Raw genomic sequence first — 14,050 nt, forward strand, 5'->3', positions numbered from 1 at the left:
ACACACACACACACACACACACACACAAACTCTCTCTCTCTCACACACACACACACACACACACACACACACACACACACACACACACACATTATTAACTGAGCCTTCTCTCAGACAGCAGATTGCAGGCAGACAGGATGATTCTTATTAAAACACTATCTTTTTTTTATTAAAACACTTTCTTTTTCATGAACAGTTGCTGTTATCGACTTTCCAGTAAGAAGTTGCAATACAACCTATAAGTGACTAAGTGACTAAGCTTCAATACACTTTCCATTAACATTTCTCCAAACCTTCCAACCCAAAACAAACCCATCGCCACTTCCTCGGTGTAAAGAAGTACCTGTAGTCCATGATAAAGAATGGTCACTCATATAGGAGCACCTGTGTCCTGTCTACCCCCATCCCCCCCCCCCCCCCCCCCCCCCCCCCCTCCGGTCTTCCCTAAAACGCATCCTGAGATGCAGGGTCCAGGGCTTGGGTTTGGGCTTTGCTCCATGGCTGTGTTGAGTTGGTGCACCTCCATCCATCAACATCAATGTCATTATACTACTGCAGGGGCTGCTGGTGGAGGTAGAAATAGGAGGACGGGCTCATTGAAATGCATGTAATGTTGTAACACATGCGTTTGATACCACTCCTCATTCTGTTCCATGCATTACAATGAGCCCGTCCTCCGATTTCTACCTCCATCAGCCTCCCCTCCACTACAGGTATTCCTTTTCCATCCTTCTATTGAGCGTTGTTGTGATGCATTCCAACAGCTCACACACACAAACTCTATAATTGGATCATGAAAAGCCTCTTAGCGATGATGAACTTTGTAGCTTTGTTAAGAGTCAAGTTTTTTCTTTTTAACGCAAACACAAGAGGAATGTGTGCATTGTAGTGGAACATATTTCTCTACCTCTCTCTCTCTGTCGTGTTGATAATCCAGCACGCTGATAGCAATCCATTGATTAATGACGGGGATTAAAACCGCACCCTAAAATAAATATGATTAAACGGCGAATTGTGTCAAGCTTGAGAAATAGGATTAAAAGATTTGCTATTGTGATGACTGAAAAGATAACAATGTGTCGTGATGGGAGGGGGAAAACAAGGATGGTGTGTGATTTGGATTCTAAGTGTTTTTTGGAGCTTTGTGTTGGACTTGGAATCTCTGGGGGCAATGGTCATAAATACCTGTTAGTAGTACCTATTCAAGCAGGAGAGTCTGGGTCTTCATTGTTGCTTAGGCCATCCTGTTAGAAATATGGCCACAGCTTTTGACCATACTGGGCCTCTGTTGCGTGGCAACAATTCCTCTAATACTTTGGTGCTTATCTTTACGAATAGGTGCTATAAGAACCAGCCTTGAGTGGTGTGTCTAATTCGAAACATTGCCTAAACCCCCGTGTCTAAGCCGAAGATAAAATCAGAAATAAACTTCATGTACATAAACACGTGTTTCAACAGCAACATCTGTTACACCAGATTTCAGCAGCAAACAGTTTGTTTGCTCTCTTTTATATGTTTTAGATGGGATTAAAGGTCATTGTGCATTGTGGCAGGTCTATATGGGTCACACACTGCAATGTACTGCCCATTAACCCTACCTCCTTGCTCTCCCTAGTGTAACAACAGTTTAAGTGAAATTCAGAAGAGAGTGTGTTATTCAATACTGTAGAGAGAGTTGCCCGCAGAGTAGATATTGGCAAGGGAGTACCGGGGTTGTGGTTCATGGCGTGTGTGTGTGTGTGTGTCTGTGTGTGTGAATTAGTGTGTATGTGTGTGTGTGTGTGTGTGTGTGTGTGTGTGTGTGTGTGTGTGCGTGTGTGCCTGTGTGCCTGTGTGCGTGTGTGTGTGTGTGAGTCATATACAGTATGTGAACGTAGTGCAGAGAGACCTCCACATGGCAGTTGGCAGGCCCTGGCGGGAGTCCTGCAGTGCTGAGAGACTGGCAGGCTTGTGTTTGAAGTGGGGCGGGGAGCTGTCACTAACTCCCTGCCCAATGAATCATCTATTTCTACAAACAGACTGAAGCTTTTTAGGATTGAGGAGAGTCAATATGAACAACCTGATTCTGCTGATTCAAATAGAATATACAGTATTTTTAAATTTAATTTAATTTTATGTTTTTAGTGCATTTCTGATTTATTGGGATAGAGACAGTAGAGATTGACAGGAAGGATGGGTGAGAGAGAGAAGGGATGACATAATAGAACCAGGGACCTTGAGACCATACGGTATGCACAATTAGTGTGCTACACCACTAATTATCATATCTTTAAAAAATAGGCCTACTGTAATTGGTTGAACATGTTGAAGTTTTAACAACTGATTTAGCAACCTCTTCTTGGATATTTGCATAAGGAATTTCATCCATTCCATGTTCATGAAACTATGACAGCAAACTATGACATTACCACAAAACTGATTGCAAACCACAGCGCTACACTACTATCTACACTGTTCCCATTTGAAATGAATCATTATTTCATGAACTAGTTTTCCCTGGGGCAAAACGAATGCTTGTAATGACACTGCTGCCATCTTGTGTTAGCAGAAGTCACAGAAGGCAGGTAGGTTCTGTACATCATTAGTCCCTGCATCTTTCCATTAAACAGCATAGGCTAGCAGCATTCTCAATCAGATACCCCAAAGGAGAACAGGACAAACACAGATATTAATCTCTTAATCATTCAGATTAGGTATTTGCTGTCGTCGTGGTTACATCAGCAAGCAATTATTTTAACGAATGCACGGTCCTGCGGCTGAGATTGAATTATAATCGAAGTTGCATCTTGCGTGGGATGCTGGGAAACTTAGCATATCAGCATAATCGTTTTTAATCATGCTTTCATTTGCATTAATTTCTACATTCTCACAACACCCAGCGCTGTGCTGTGTCAACTCTCACTGCATCGCTCAGCTCTCAGGTGTCCTTCCGCACGTGTTCCACCCTCACAAGCACTCAGAAAGCCAGAGGGGTGGTTGTGTTATAAGTATGCGGAGATCGGTGAAAGACACTGAAAGACACATCTGAATTCATCAGGTGATATTAAATCAGTCCTATTTTACAGTAATTATTTTTCTTTTTCATTAAAGCCAAACGCTGTAGTGGCAGTAGCTTTTTCACAGAACAGACGAGGGCCAACTCCCATCCCTCCTATACCCCCACCGCCACCCGCCCTGACTTTAAATATCCCATTTCATAAAGATTAGCACTTAATGAAGTTACAGCAAGAAGCCCGGGCCTATCATTCCACCAGAGAGTTTCCTCTGAGTTAATTAACTCCACAACACAAGAGAGCCAGATCCATAGGAAACTGCCCACAAGGTCAATCAACGTTAACAAGGATAGAGCCGTTAGGAAATAAAAGGAGCTCGGTTTGAGTCCGGTTCAGTAAAAGTGCCAGCTGTCCAAGAACTACCCCATCTGAATGGATAATTTCACTCCCCACGCCCTCAAGTGATTCTGAAGTATTCAATAAAATGAGCAATAATCAGGTAATTTGGGACAGGCTCCCCTTTCAAAGCTGCTTCAATTGCAGTAGAATTAAGTGCAGTGTGGACAGCCAGTCACCTTGGCCCGGAGAACACCTTTAAATTACATTTTCAAGTCAGATCTTTCTCTATTTCAACGTGGGCTGGGCATGGGTACAAAATAGGTCTGAGGAACAGAGAGGCTTTTCAGGGGTTCCCTTCTGGCCTGCCCTAAGGTGGGTGAAGTCCGCTGGCTCTGAAGGGCCTCACACAGGTTGCCTGGGGGTCGCCATAGAAACAAGGCCAGCTGAAAGGAACACAACAACAACAACTACAACAACTAAAGAGGAGCAGTCAAAGGGAGTGTGGTTGACTCTCTCTCTCTGTTTCAGCTTCAGCCACATACAGAAGCCTCCACAATCAACCGCGTGGACCACGGGAGGCTGGTGAAGGTATATACATCGGAGGCCAGGCTCATTGTAATGCATGGAATGGAATCAGGAATGGTATCAAACACGTGTGACACAATTTCTACCTCCACCAGTCTCCAGTGGTCCAGAGTTGTGTCTGGTGGAGGTTTCAACTGTGAGATTTGATGAAAATGAGCATGAAATCCCCCTCGAAGACGTGGCAGGCAGGCTAAGGGAGGAACTCCCTGTTAGTACTTATGATTGATATTCTGGGGGTGCTTAGTAGCGTAGCACACTCATTTGCATAATGCATAATCGCAAGGTCCCTGGTTCGATTTCAGCCATTGACATGTCATCCCTCCTCTCTCTCACCCATCCTTCCTGTCAATCTCTTCCGTCTCTATCCCATTTATGAAGCTTAAATGCCCTAAAGACATATTGAAGAAGAAAAAAAAAAGACTTATATTCTGTTCTCATAAATATTCAATTGGTGGGGAGGTGTAGGCTAGATCAAATGAACAGGCTGTTTTTTTTTCACTTATTCTGATGAACTCATCTTTTGAACAGGGGCAAATTATTGAATTTGAGTGTCTGAGCCTTTCACTTTCTTTTCTGAACAACTCTTCAACTCTTCAAATGTGCTCCATTTACAGTGAAGTGGCACGTCTGACCTAGAGATAGAGATCGGAGGACGGGCTCTTTGTAATGCATGGAACTAAAAAAGAGGATTCCTCATTCCGTTCCAAGCAATGAGCCTGTCTACCAGCATCTCCTGGGGCCTCATTTATAAAGGTTGCGTACGGCCCAAAAAAATGTGCGTACGCAACTTTGACTCAAATGTTGGGATTTATAAAAAAAAAAAATGTGCCAATGTGCGCTCCTCCATGCACACTGGGACCCATGCGTACGCACAGAAACTGGAGAAATGAGCAACTGCGACTCCGCTGGCAGAAGGATGAAATTGGAGAATGTTTTATATGTTTTAGATGGGATTAAAGGTCATTGTGCATTGTGGCAGGTCAATATGGGTCACACACTGCAATGTACCGCCCATTAACCCTACCTCCTTGCTCTCCCTAGTGTAACAACAGATTAAGTGAAATTCAGAAGAGAGTGTGTTATTCAATACTGTAGAGAGAGTTGCCCACAGAGTAGATATTGGCAAGGGAGTACCGGGGTTGTGGTTCATGGCGTGTGTGTGTGTGTGTGTGTGTGTGTGTGAGTCATATACAGTATGTGAACGTAGTGCAACCTCTACAGTCTTCTGGCAGCACATGGCAGTTGGCAGGCCCTGGCGGGAGTCCTGCAGTGCTGAGAGACTGGAGAAACGCTTTGAAATTGCTAAGATTTGTGTAACATAAATCGAAATATTACCTCTCACGTATAATATATGAAGGAGTGCACACAAAGAACATACGTGCACACTGCACATATCTTAACTGTAGGCCTACATAATATTCGCCCTTGTCGTGTATGCATCACACTACATATATCTTTACTGTACATATCATATTGATATTCATGCACATATATTAACTTTTTACATTCATATTAATTGCACGTAGCGCGAGGCTGGACATGAACAAGTTGACCAATGTCCGCATTGACTTCACTGTAATTCATAAAGGTAAGGTTCCCGACAAGTCCAATGATACACCATGCAATGTCCATGATGATCCATACATGAACAAGCCCACTGTAGACAATTGACTATCATCCCCGAGCACAGACACTTTATTACGGAATTATCTATTATTACTAGTTGCACCTGTCTCACCTGATCTTGTATTATGCCTATTGCGTTGGATGCTGTCAATGACAACAAGGTTGAATATATTCTAATCTAAAAGAAAAAACATGATTTAGGAAAATAAATACAAACGTAGATTTTTCTTTTTGCAAAACAACCCCTCAAATATGCTGTACAGTTTAATCGGGAATCATATTTGATTGGATCTGTAATTATTAAACAATACGTGGATGTTATGTAATGTATTATCATAAATAAAGTTTCTTTGGCTTTAAAAAAAGTAAGACTTTAAATTACATATCATCCTGGTATGCTTTTTCTTCAACAGCATCTGTTTGTTTTGCATTAATGTTTATTCATGTTTAGAACAGTCAGTGATCAATCTTAAGATATGGAAAGTTGCAGTTAAGAAAACAAATCTTAATGTAGCTAAGAAACAGTTAATGAATAGAGGCACAGTATATTCAGCCTGCAGGGGGAAAATTAAACCCTTTGGCTGTTTGGGCCAAAATAACTTAATGCAAATAGAAATAACTGTCCAAATAAACCATATTAATAATGTGCTGCATGTACAAGTAAGGGCCAACTCTGCGCACCCTGAAACGGCACTACTTTATCTGCATAGAGACCCAACATGTTGCTTTTGATCAATGACCATACTGTGCTACTGTACATCACTGATAAATATTATTGATCACATATGGAGGATGTGTGTCATCGTTGCCTCCAGATCCAATTGAATTCTAAGTGTTTAATTACCACGTGTGTCTGCTGAACTGATCCTAGCACTGTAGGATATGCAGCAGGTTGCAGAGAGAGAGAGAGAGAGAGAGAGAGAGAGAGAGAGAGAGAGAGAGATGGGACAAACGCTTGTGGGAGGTGTGGTATTTGCTCAGATTGGCCTGTCAGAGCAGACAGAGGCAGCAGTGATTCTTATTGATTCACACGTCCACATATGCCATTAGCCTTATGACAGCGCAATTACAGCGGCTGCCTTGGTCTCAGCCTTTCACACCGCATCTCAATGGCACTCCTCTGTGTGATTCTGCTGCGATAGGGGAGGCTGGGGGAGGTAGAAATCAGAGGCAGGGCTCTACGCTAACCTTTTTCACTAGGAGCACATGTGCTCCTAAATGAAAAATGTTAGGGGCACACAAAGAAATTTAGGAGCACAGTGAAAGATTTTATAATAACACATTTTGATTAGTGATTTTGCAATTTTTGCACCAAAATCACACATTGGCCCATGCCTACAGCCCTACTAGACGCAGAGGATTGTCAGTTGTCCATATGCTTTTGTATGTTGGCCGTCTGGCACGCTTAGAGGTCAGCCAGCGGTCCACGGCAGGAGTGGGATCGAAGTCCTCGACAGAAGGCCCCTCCAGGCTGATCCTCATCAGGTCTTCGGTGGTGGAGACTCCAAGGCTGCTTCTTGTTGAATTCTTAATGCGGTTCTGCGCAGAGAAGCCTCGCTCACACTGGGCGGCTGAAATGGGCATCGACTTGCCAGCCTGTTTCTGCCCTCTACAATATTTGCAGAACATGACGTTGTCTTTAAACTCTAGCCATGGGAAGATTTCCAGCCACTTCGGATTAAATCTATATGTTTTCCCTCCGCCGGCTGCAATGGACGCTGGGGTGTCATCTTCGCTAGTAACGTTAGGCCTACTAACGTTGTTCTCAGCCTCACTGTCGCTACTAGCCGTCTCATTCCCATCTCTCTCGTTAGTTGAACCAGCTTGCGAATTACTTGGGCCCTCACCGGATTCCTCTTTTTCTTTGTTTCTTTGACTCGCAAAATACAAATGAATGGGCTTCATTTTCTTCATTTTGAGTCAAACTTTGATAGCGCAGCCGTGTTCTTCTCAGGGAAAGTTCACACCACACGTTATCACAGAGAGCTGTACTGTGGTTGGCGGAATCGGATTGTGGCTTGTGGAATGTGGGACTTGTAGTTTAAAATATATATATATTGTAGTGTAGTGACCGCTCGTTAGCGAGCAAAGTATTCAGAATTCACGGTGTATGTTGACTCAATCACCCAGGCTGCTTAGCGGGTGATATGAAGGGATATAAGTGGGACAGAGATGAATGAATGTTGTTGTTGTCAGTACGCATGCAGAGAGTGAGAAAGCTGAAATCTTTCACTCGTGAATTATTTTCCCGGTTCGCGCAGATTTATTTTTAGAATAAAAAAAAATATTTTTTTTTTTTTTTGTCGCAATTGCGAGTGAAATGGTCGCAATGTGGAGCCCTGAGAGGACAGGCTCATTTTAATGTATAGAACGGAATTAGGAATGATTTCAAACACTACATGTATTCCAATGAGCTCGTCATCCGATTTCTACAGTACCTCCACCACCAGGACCAGGGTGGCTAATCGGGAGGATCTGGAGTTTTCCCGGTGGGCCGGTCTGGTTTTGGGCCGGTCTGGGCCGGTTTTCAGTCATGGTAGTACTTGCAAGCCGATACCGTTCTGGGCGGCTGGGCCGGTACCATTCTGGGCCGATACCATATAAATAGGGTGACCAGATGTCCCCCTTTGCGCGGCCACGGGGCCAGTGTCCATCTAAGCGCCGCAACAAAGCGCCGCAACCAAGCGCTGACATGTTCAGTTGCAGCAGAACGTCCAGATTCTATGGAACGTCTTCAGCCTATCAGGAAACAGCATTCATGTTCCCATGGCAACGGCCCCACGCTCGCTGCTTGTGCGAACCACCCGCTGACTCAAAGGGCTCGTAAAGTGAAACTTATTGTGTCAACAATATCTAGTATTAAGTACCCACTCGATATAACAAACAACAGTTTAACGATCACTAAATACTTATAATTTGTGGATTGGATTCAATGTTCTCGTTTGCCGTAGGCTACTGGTAAGTGACCACTTTACTTGTAAACATACTTTTGTTTTAGGATGTGTTCAAAATCAAGGACTGTGTGTTCATCTATTTATGTGTTTTTAGCATGTTCATGTTCCCTCAGCATGTTGTGTGATGTTATAAAAACGTAGTTAGACGTTCGTAGCGATGTACCACTGTTAGCCGCTAGCTGTTAACAGCGTTTGTTGGTGCAGCAGAGTGATTTTTCTCCCAGTCTCTGTCTGAGGTGCCCCAACATTCAAATACTTGTGTCGTCCTAAAAAAAAAATCCGATTTCAAAAGCATTTGAAAGCTTACAATCTGTAGTTTCAGGCTATGTAAAACACTGAAAAATTACTTGGGCAATTGGGCAATTGGTTTATCCTTAACCAGCTGTTATCACTGTCATTGTCTGAATGAGTGCAGAGTTGTGTTTTATGTTTTCGTCTAGTGTGTGCGCGCGTTAGCCTTGACAGCTATGTCAATGCATTTGTGTTGCAAATGGGAGGCAAGTTAGCTAACTAGACCTACATACTCAATCATCTACAGACCTAACACTGTCAGGCTACTTTTCTTTATTAATATACTAGCCTAAATTGATACTGCACTTTGACTTCACTTTCTGCTCCATACAGATACTTTATTGTGAGGTTCACATTCAAATAAAATATATTTGTTATATATTTGTTAAGTTTTTATCTGCATAGTCTATTATTGGATGCTACTGAATAAACCAAACAGAATAGGAAACAGAATGGAAATGCATATATATTTAAAAAATTGGATAGACATAGCTCTCAACTCGGCCAGGGGAAGCGGATGCTACTAGGGGCACCTAAAGTTCGGTCCGGGCCTGTTGAGAGGGTGTCCCACATTGTCCCACACAAACATACTCCTTGTCCCACATTTGGTTTGTTGGGACCTGGTTACCCTAGTGGTGTCCAGCAAGTAGACAGAATCACAGTAGAAGGCACAGGTGAGCTGTTGTACCAGTGTGGCCACCATGACATAGCATCCTGTAAATGTAGAGAAGACTGTAGAGAACAGTGAGTCCGCTATTACACTAAAATACCAAGGTTGTAATTACATTATTTTAATATAGGCTACTGTAATCGGTTGTGAACTAAAGTGGGCCGGTCTGAGGCATGAAACTCCAGAGCTGAAAATGAGTCCCACTCCGACCCTGGGACCATCTATATGAGGGTTTGTTTTTGTTCTATAATTAGTGAGTCATTAAGATAGCTTTGTACATCTACAGTCTGCGGTAAAGTGTCTAGCTGTCTTACTACGGCAATGTCAATGTGTCAACGCTGTGGGACCCCATCAGTGCACATGGTCAAGTTTAGACCATTGGAAGGGCAGCCAATAGGGCACATCCTCTAATTTCGCCACTCAAAAGGGCATTTTTGCCACTCAAAAGGGCACTTAAGCGAGACGTTTTTTTTTTTTTTTTTTTTTTTTCTCCAGATTTTATCCCTTTTTCACCCAATTTGGTAGCCAATTTAACCCAACTTAGCATCCAATTATCCCCTGCCTATTGCATTGGATCCGCCGCCCGACCCCGTGGCCGGCAGTCCCAGAGGAGGGCGCCAGGCAGACTAGGCTGACTGGCTCCTCGAGCCCAGTACCGTTATTCCGGCACCCCAGGGGGCGGTGTTGCGCGACGGATCCTAGTCCAGAAATACTCCTATACCCCCCCCTCGGAAGCGGCCGCCCAATATGCCGCTTCCCGTGTGCCTCGGCCATTATCTGGATCTGGCGAGCCGGGATACGAACCCCGGCCCCGGTGGGCAGCATGCACTAGCGGCCAGTGCGTAGACCGCTACACCACCGCGGGGCTCGAGACGTTTTTCAACCGTGGGGGCACCAGGAGGGGCGGTCGCCCCCCCTGCCCCCCCCTGAGTCCGCCAGTGATCTGTGTCATCAGGTCTGAAAATCATCTTCACTCTTCCTCTTCCACAGGTCCGTGTCCAGGCGTGTGTGGTCGGCTCCCCAACGGCCGTTCAGAGTGGTCACCCAAAGACAGGGAGACCAGGAAGGGCGTCAGAGCCGGCACTCTGGAGGAGCTGAGAGACAGGGTGAGAGAGAGGAAGAGAGAGAGAGAGAGAGAGAGAGAGAGAGAGAGAGAGAGAGAGAGAGAGAGAGAGAGAGAGAGAGAGAGACTTGATGCAAAACACAATGATTATGAAAATATGCAACGAAAATTAAGAGATATTGAGGAGAAAAAACCAAACACATAATACAGATTTGACTTCATACTCACTTAGTTGGACTGTTTCCTGAAAATATCCCTTGGCTTTCTGTCTGTCCAGGTGTGCGAGGCTCTGCTGCTGTCCCTGTCCACCATGTGTCTGTCCCTGGTGTGTGAGGAGGACGGGACTGAGGTGGACTCTGAGGACTTCTGCCTGACAACACTGTCCTCCTGGCCCTGGAGCCTTGCCAGACATGGAGACCCCCTGCTGTACGTGGCCCGATACTGTATCAATATTAGAGTATTTTGCTAATGTAGTCTCATCCCTAATCTGTGCATCTCAGTGTGCATGTACATTAGCCTGTCGTGACGTTAGAATTATAAGGTTCTATCTCCATTTTTGTCAAAATTGAGTTTTGTACATAATCTGATCCATTAGGTGTTTATGAATGCATGTGTGGTGTTATTTTTTTAAATGTTGACATTTTTGAGTTAGTAATTCATGAAATACAAAGGTTCCATCTCACAAAACATAATGGAATGTAAAAACGTTGACGCTCAATATCTCTGAACTGCCCTAAACGGAGATAGAACCGTATAATTCTAAGCTCACGCTGTGTTAACGAGTTTTACCATTAATGTTTTGTATTTTATTGTGTTGTATATTTCATATATATTTAATGTAGCTTTGTAATCATACTAATAGTGTAGACAGGGAGCAAAAGACACCTTGGTCTGTTTTCCCTGGATAAATAAAGAAAAAACGAAAGAAAGAAGTGTGTGTGTGATCCATAAGGATCTCGACATGGAATTCTCTGCCTTACCGTCTAAAGTAAACTAAAGCCTTGTTTCTCTCAATCAAACCCTCAGAGAAAGGCTTACTCCAAACCCCAAGATCAGATCAAGCCCCGGACAGGAAAAGACATCGCACGTGTGACCTTTGACCTGTACAGACTGAACCCCAAGGACCTCTTTGGTTCTCTGAGCGTGAAGGCCACCTTCAGGGGCTGGTATTCAGTCAGTGCAGACTTCAAATGCCTTGGGCCCAAGAAAACCGTCAGGTGAGCAGAGGATATGGTGTGACTTTGTGCGTGTAAGGGGGGGGGGGGGGGTATTGAACTTATTTTTTTACTAATTACTGCCTGTATATTCAACTGATTCACTCACGTTCTTCCTCTCTCAGAGAAGCCCTCGGTGTTGCCTCCACCCTCCTCCAAGCAGCTGGTCATATTATGATCAGCGCTGCTTCTGTGATTCGCCGGATCATCGAGGGGGCGGAGTCCTGGCAGCCCCAGCCGGCAGGCTCTATGGAGTACTGGAATTAGGGGAGTGTCTAACCCTAACCCTAACCCTCTGTGATTGGCTAATCACTCATCAGGTCTAATGAGAATAGAAGATAAGATGTGGAGCTGATCACAACATGTACTTGTGCCAATCGTGGCAACCTTCTGTTCGAGTAATATTTTGAATACTATGAGTATAATATGTACAATGAGTATGATAAGCTTAACACATTATGCTGCTGGTGTATAATGTAAAATGTAGAAAAGTTGGTTGTACAAATTAGAATACAAATATGTTTGATGTATATAATCCTCTTTTTCTATCAATTGTACCATGTTAAACACAGTGATGATATAATGTGTGATGGACAAAGATGGCATTTTTTAATTACATTCATCTCCTACTCTCTTATATACATGATTTCATCTGTGTAGTTCATCTGTTGACAATGATGCAGCTCACAAAATCTAAATGAGGAGAAATAGTTGCAGAACAAGGAAAAAACTGTTTATTCATAAAGAAAAGAGAAAGAACATGTGAGTCTGGAGGCAATAAAGTGAATGAAGATTAAAACCTGAGGACAACTCGCCCCTCCAGCATCTTTTCCTTCGCCACCTCCTCCCTTTCTGCCTCCTTTCCCTTCCCCCTACCTTACAGCGATCCTCCTCCCTAATCCATCTCTCGAGGCCGTGCTTGACGTGGTAGCGCGTGTCCCTGAACCACTGGGTGATGTAATGGCGGGTGAGACCCGTCTGCGCCTGCAAAAGTGTGTAGTCCTCCTTGGTGGGCCACTGGCAGGTGAGGAAGACCTGCCTCAGGATGGCCTGCTGAGCTGTACTCTTCCTCGGCCGGGGGCCTGGCTTGGACGGACTTGTGCTCTGGGGCCTTTTCTTCTTCTGGGGCCCTGGTTTGTTGTTGTGTCTGTGCTGTTTGAGAGAAGCAACAGTGGAAGTGGGCTTCCGAAGAACAGGTGAAGCCCCGGACGACAGGCGGCTAACCTGGGTGGAGACAGGTGACAGTTTGTGCTTGTTGTTGTTGTTGTTGTTGTTGACATCCTCCCTCCTGAGGACAACTCGCCCCTCCAGCATCTTTTCCTTCGCCACCTCCTCCCTTTCTGCCTCCTTTCCCTTCCCCCTGCGTCGGGGGGTGGAATGGAGTGCAGCAGAGTTTGCTGCGCACCTCGCGTATCTCCTTGCTGTCCCAGCTGATGCCAAAGCGGAGCCTCCGGACCATGAACCACACTCGGACCTGGTCGGGGTGCAGGGAGCAGCTCTGGGCGAGCACGGCCGTCTCCGTCAGGGTCAGGTAGGGGAACACGTTGAAGGCCTCCACCAGCTTCTCTGTGCCCTCCAGCTCCTGGGTCTGCTCTGAGCGCGCCCACAACAGCTGACCGTTCGAGACGAGAGGCAGACACACCATGTGGTTTTGGTTGAGGCTGAATGCGGCGGTGGGGGCGGAGGCGGAACTACACCCCCCGGATACTTCAGATGTGACCCCCTTGTGACCCTCAGCAGGCTCTGGAGGAGAGGAGAGAGTTTTATCAGGGGTGGAGGCCAGGCGTGGTCTTTGAGCAGCGGGAGGTCTGGGTGTAAAGACTAGGCCTGCTGTCTCAGTCTTGTCCGAGGGATGGACGACCCCTGGTGGATGGTGGTCCATCTTCCTGTGCCTGGTCATTACAGAACTCCTATGAGGGTGTAAAAGAGAACAAATAAATTATCTCTCATCAACACACAAATTGGGACTGTGTTTGGTATAATGCTGAGCACCCCCCCCCACCATCCTATAGTCATAATAAATGCAGATAAATTAATTAACAAAATGTGTTAATCTGTTGCTGCAAGGGTTTGCGATGGCAATCAGGCTCCACAGCTGAACTAAAAACAACAACAACAACAACAACAAAAACATGCTAAATGGAATTAGACTATCTAGCCACCACTGGCGGACTCAGAGGGGGGGCAGGGGTGGCGACCGCCCCCCTGGTGCCCCCACAGTTGAAAAAGGTCACACTTAAGTGCCCTTTTAAGTGGCGAAAATGCCCTTTTGAGTGGCGAAAATGCCCTTTTGAGTGGCGAAAACGAGAGGGTGT

The 14,050-nt window shown here is 45.0% G+C and overlaps 1 pseudogene across 1 annotated transcript; it reads left to right on the plus strand.

Annotated features, from left to right (window-relative positions):
* The first annotated feature begins 8,987 nt into the window (after positions 1-8,987).
* LOC308165588 (lipid transferase CIDEB-like) lies at positions 8,988-12,002 on the plus strand (annotated as a pseudogene). The gene is made up of 5 exons: positions 8,988-8,998; positions 10,449-10,564; positions 10,799-10,947; positions 11,548-11,738; positions 11,861-12,002. The product of its transcript is annotated as a lipid transferase CIDEB-like (transcript).
* Positions 12,003-14,050: the final 2,048 nt, after the last annotated feature.

The sequence above is a fragment of the Nansenia antarctica genome, assembly GCF_963989245.1.
Source record: "Nansenia antarctica genome assembly, chromosome: 9".
Lineage (NCBI taxonomy): Eukaryota > Metazoa > Chordata > Actinopteri > Argentiniformes > Microstomatidae > Nansenia > Nansenia antarctica.